This window comes from Hibiscus syriacus, unplaced genomic scaffold, assembly GCF_006381635.1.
Source record: "Hibiscus syriacus cultivar Baekdansim isolate YM2019G1 unplaced genomic scaffold, ASM638163v2 tig00001869_pilon, whole genome shotgun sequence".
NCBI lineage: Eukaryota > Viridiplantae > Streptophyta > Magnoliopsida > Malvales > Malvaceae > Hibiscus > Hibiscus syriacus.
In genome coordinates, this window is record NW_024061896.1 from 443,179 (window position 1) to 449,337 (window position 6,159).

The following is a 6,159-nucleotide window of genomic DNA, read 5'->3' on the forward strand; positions in this document are numbered from 1 at the left end:
CATAATGACGCATCATATAGCTTAAAAACACATAGATTTGAAATCTACCATGATCATGCTCTTAAATCCTTCAAAGCTAATATAAGATACATAAATACATGGTAATGCTTACAATTGACATAAAATGGTTATAAGGGTGTCACCTTAAGGTCTTGGTAGCTGGAAAGAGTCCCAAATTACTCCAAAGTTAACTTCTGTTTCCCCTTGATTTGGACCCTTCTCCCACTTCCTTCACTAATGCATAAAAAATGAAGTTACTGGCTATTAAGAGTCTAAAAACATTTCTTAATGTTCATCCTTCCCCAAACAGAAGCTCGAATTCTCTATTTCATAAACCCCCACAAAAACCCATTTTTGGTTTAAAGCTTAAAACTTAACATATGGGGCTTGAAATAGAGCTCTATAAATGGAGAATTAATTTTCTTACCTTAGATAACTTAATTAACAATTGAAATCCTTAGAGCTTCACTTGAAGGAGATGAAGGTGAAGAGAGAAATGAGAGAGATGAGAAAGAGTGTTTGGTGAGGAAGATATGTGAGTGGTTCATGTTATTATCAGTAAAAATAAGGGGGTTTAACTCTTGATTTGAAAAATGATAAAATCACACTTTAGGCCCTTCTCTTATTTCATAACAATCTTGTCCCCAATGTATAATACTTGAGCCCAAACCAAGTCCAAATTCTATTTAATTTTGACCCAACTATTTTACTAAGTCCTTTGGACCTTATTAACGGGTCTCGGGTTAACCTAAAATACTAACATGGGATTTAGGGTATTACAAAACCCATAAAAAATAGGGGTTTACTTTAATTCTATCCTTCAATTTTTTTAAAATTTATAATTTTATAATCCGCAATCTCCACCACAATTTAAATCCCCACCTTTTAAGCCACACCCATTTCACATTTTCCTTCAAAATTTTGGAAATACTTGTTTGTTAACCCAATTGGAAAAAAAGATGTGCATAAAATCAAAGAGAAAAAAAAAATCTAATTTTGTGTTTTATTGCGTAAGTTAGGTGTCAGATTTTGGATCGATGAGATTTTTGGTAGAGTTCTTTACCTTTTTATGGTGTTTGTGTTGATTATTTCATTGGTCTAGGAGATCATGTTTTAGAAGGTAACTATCATTCATTTCTTCTCTATTGTTCTTCTTAATTTAAAATTGTATTTCATTAAAATAATATCTTTTAATGGTGTTATCAGTTCATTGTAGCACCCCAAATTATGGGTTAGTAGTTTTAGGTTTACCCAAGTAGTAAGCGGACCTTGTAGAATTTATAAGTTGAGTCGTTGGGTCAAGCTAGGCCTAATTGGGCCACTTTAGAGCCCAATTGGCCATTAAAAGGATTTTTAAATTGTAGAAAATAATGAAGGACTAATTATGCAATTTTCCTATTTTTACAAAGATGAGCCTTTTATTTTCTTCATATTCTTTTCCTCTCAATTTCTTCTACTTCCTTCTTCTTCCTCTCCAAGGTTAAAAGCCAAAGGTAAGATTTGAAGCATTCTTCATACTTCAAATACGTTCATAATCCCTCAAGCAGTGATGTTTTAAGGATTAAATCTTTGGGTTTTCAATATTACTGGAGATTTTAGGGGTTTTATTATCGAAGTCTTGGTAGAGGGTGTTAGATAGGTAAAGGAGCTTTTGTTCAGGATTTAAGCACTAAGGTAGTGTATTCCTAATCCTTTGGAGTGTTAAGTTTTTCATAAATATGAAAAATTGATAAGATTTGAGTATTTAAGTATTTTAGGATTTATATTTGATTTCATGGTCAAATAACATTTTAGAGGTTAAAAAGATGTTTTTATGCCACTTTCTAACCCTAAGTAATCCCTAAAGATTTAGCATATGATTAAGAACCAAACTATGGCCTTTAGAGTGATTCTCGGTGTTTTCTCGAGTCTAAATAAATTATTTATAGGTTTGAGTATAGATACTGGGATAAACAATATCGATACTAGATGAATTGAGTGCAAAATTGATGATCTTGAGATCATGCCTATTTTTTCATAAATAGAATGCATTTTTGGTACTAATACTCATAGGGGTATCGATACTTGAGCCTAGGGTATCGATACTGCAAGTAGAGTATCGATAGATTTAAACTCTTTAAGGCTTGTAAGAGTGAGGGATGGTTCGAAATGGTAGAACTTAGTCTGTGAGGGTCGAAAAAGGTCAAAGGGGTTGAATACACTCGTAGGAGTGGGTTACCACCGAAGTAAGCATATTAGGTTTAAGGTATCCAAGTTTCTTTAGTCGAGCATGTAGCGAGTGTCTAAGCATGATGGATCATTGCTGAGGATGCACTGAATAATGGTATGGCAAATTTATCAGTTTTCGTGATAGCAAGATCGTGAACTGTATGAATGCCAACGAATGGTGGACGTGCAATTGTCCCTCTAATTTGAGGGTGAATTAGAGGAAAACGTAGTAAGAGTTACTAGAGCATCACTGCTCAGAGTTGAACCTAAGTAAGGTATCGAGCTAGTGAATTATACAGTAGTGATCAACAATCACAATAATCATCGTAAAACCTTGAGAACATGTAGAGACATTGGTAGAGGTACATAATGATTAAAATACCCATAAGTAGCATAGAGACCTTGCTAGAGGTAGGGAATGATTAAAATACCCTTAAGTAGAGAGTGACCATAATAAATCAACCTAATAGATAACAACAACAGATTAATAAGCCTTCACAACGTTCTAGATGAGAGAACGAGCGAGATAACAACTTGTGAGAGGATAAACTCACCTTAGTGAGTCCAGTTATGGTAAGGTATACTCAGGTTACCTTAGTTGTTATAGTAGGGCATTGTCAGTTCGCGAGGCACTTCAGGTGCTATTTAAGGCATAAGGCCAGAACACTTATTAGGAGTCATTTAGCGATGTCAGTGTCGTGTAACCTCTAGGTCTTAAGAATGCAGGTATAGTTGAATTAATCCAGTACAGGCGGTGATGATTGTCTAGTCGTATAAGATATCCGAGAACATCTAAGTAAGTGCGCAAGGTATTTCTGGTCTAACTATGGTACGACTCCTTAACATTTGCGAAGGGTGGGTTGGCTGGTGTGATATCCTTACCCAGATACACCTAAGCAAGTAAGTGAGGCACTTCTATGGCTAATTTGGGAGAGAGGCTTAACACTCGCGAGGGGTGGGTTAACCGGGCGTGATATCCATAGTTTTTTAGTGTCTGTTGGCTTTGTGAGACAAGGTACTATTTAATATTGCATATAGATAATTCATAGCAGAGTTAGAGTCGCATTTGAATAATGTCGAATCAAGTCAAAGTTTCATTTAGATAATGCAAAGCAGTTGCAGTCAATCTGAGTAAGGACCTGATAAAGGTGTACTTAGGGCCAGGCCTTTAATAGAGGATTAAGGAAAGTATAAGATTTCCATATCAGTGATAGAATAGTAGGATCTTAAGTAGGTAGTACTTGATCTAGATCATGCAATTACCTTATACTTAGTACCATATCTTTAGCAGGCTTAAGTTTATGAAACTTTTAATGATGCTCTAGATTAATAATTATACTGTTGGGTTTTGTAAGCTCAAAATTTGGATATTTTTCGTTGGCAGGTTTCTAGCTTGGGCCATTCGTGGAGCACTTTTGAAGCAAGACTTCCAACATCTCATTAAGAGTACAATAACGTATCTTTAATGGACATGTGTATTTGGAGAACCTTACTTATGTATTTGTTTTTATCAAGCATTGAGATGTATTAATTTGGTTTTAAATTATGTGTCACAGAGCTCCAGTTTATAAATGTTTTAATAACTATTTTGTATGTTGTATGATACCATTGAGTATATTTTAAAAGAAAATATAAACATGTTTTGAAAATCAGGGTATTACATTTAGTGGTATCAGAGAATCAAATTGATTCAGTCTTAGGATCCAGTGTTCAGTTTTTTATAAGGTGTCAGTGAATACACGCCTCTAGGTACTGAAAGTACTTGCATAAGTTTGTAATCCTGATTGTGATTTCTTGCTTAATATGTGTTATAGAGTTTTACAATGACCGATAGTTCTGAGCGTGGTTTGAGGTGGTAGTTCTCTCAGTTAGTTTAGGGAGACCTCTAAGTATCTTGGATTACAATGTTACATGAAACTACCGAAATATTGACCCAAAAATTTTCTTTAAAAATTACTTATTAAAAAACTGATAATAATTCATTCATAGCAGTTTAAAATAAAACATTATAATAATTTGGGTTTACAAAATATGGGGAGCTCCCAAAATGAATCCAAAATAATAAAATAATGAGTATAAATTAAGAGTTACTATTGAATACACACAAGGATCTATAAATAGAACATGCCCTCTAAGAATGACTCAAGATGTACTCTAAAAGTCGTTGAGGGTCTAAACTGATGCACTGGAATTTTTGTGATGAAAACTCCCCATGAATAGACCCCTAAGTACTTACGCACAGAAACACATATCGAATGCTGAGCTTACGAGCTCAGTGCCTCATTAATAACTGTATTATACTACATGTACTCACAAAAAGAGTTAGCTAGTGGAACAAGTCTGAACATGCAAAACTACTAATTTTAACTTCTGAGTAGGCATCATGGTATGACTGAGGATTCTGTATCTCGAAGCTCACATTCCCTTTAACCTTTCTGAGATACCCCTCGATATGTAGGGTAAGATTTAGAGTTGTATCAGAAACGTACACCCGTTATCTTACTTCGTCGAGTATTGGGACATTTACACCTAGTTGGCTGTTAAAGTGCCTCAACACTGACTTGGATATCCATTTACTGTCGTATTTTGCAAAAGAGGAGCTCAGGTGTCCTGACTATTTCCCGAGTGTCAAACAATGCTAGTTTTATTAAAATCCTAGTTATTACTATTTCTACTGTTCTAATATTAATTGTTGTTCTCGCTTAAAGTCTTTTTTGTTTGTTATATTGATATATTTTGAGTAACTCGAGTTTGATCCCTTAAATCTTGGATTATTTATTGAAAATTGTTCATAGGTACTGATACTGACCCTTCAGTATCAGTACTAACCCCGGGTATCGATACTTTCCAGAGTATCGATGATCTTTTGAATAATACCCAACATTGATACCCCTATGGGAAGTATCAATACTCACGCCCGATATTGATACTCTATGAATGAGTATCGATAACAACCCTTTAAAATATCCTAACTTTTGTTTGAATAACAAACAATATCCATATTTTTCTTACAGTATAGATACCGTCGCTACGGGGTGCACTATTTTGGCACAAAAAATCCTATATTTCTATCCCAAAGGCCTCATTGATGTCCCTAATTGATGATGAAGTGTTTTATCCTATAAAAGGAGTCATAAATAGTCCATAAACATAATGTAAACTCTCAAACGATGCAATCTATCATGGACATGCTTCAAGCTTATGTAACCCACCAAATATCACTTAAATGAGCTACATGTGGTACTGATGATTCTAAGCTACTAAAAGTCTCCATAAATCAGCCCAAGGTGAGCTTATCCTTCCTCTTGCTTGGGAACTTTTTCCCACTTCTCTAACTAGATGAGAATCAAATATAGGGGTTACTAGCTGAGTTAATGGTTCAAAAGATTTTAAGAACACTTACTAATCCTATAAATTACTGAAAATATGTTAAAATCTTGAAATCTCTTAAACCCTCACAAAACATGTTTCTTACAAACCATAGCCAAACCTTGTACTTAGAAGCTCTAACGAAAGTTAAAGAGATGTAGTTCATTTTCTTACCTAAAATTCTTGAAATTTGATGATTTCCTAATAAAGTTGGCACCTTGAAGCTTTAGATGAAAATGAGTATGAAAGAAGAAGAGAAAGAAGAAGAAGAAGAAGAAGAAGAAGAAGAAGAAGAAGAAAAAGAGACAAAAAAGAGTTGAGAAAAAGAAGAGTGTTTAAAACATGATCTCGTCATGCAATTAAAGATTTCAACTTTCGAATTTCCAAAAGGTAGAATTACTTATTTGGTCACTCTAATTATAATTGTAAACTAAAATTAACCTTTTTTTACTCTATATTGAGCTAAATTAAAGCCCAAAATCCATTTCAACTTGGGTCAAAGCTTCCTATAAACCAAATAATTAAATCAAAACTCCTAACCCCAGATTTGGGGCGTTACAACCTTCCTTTCCTAATTAAAGT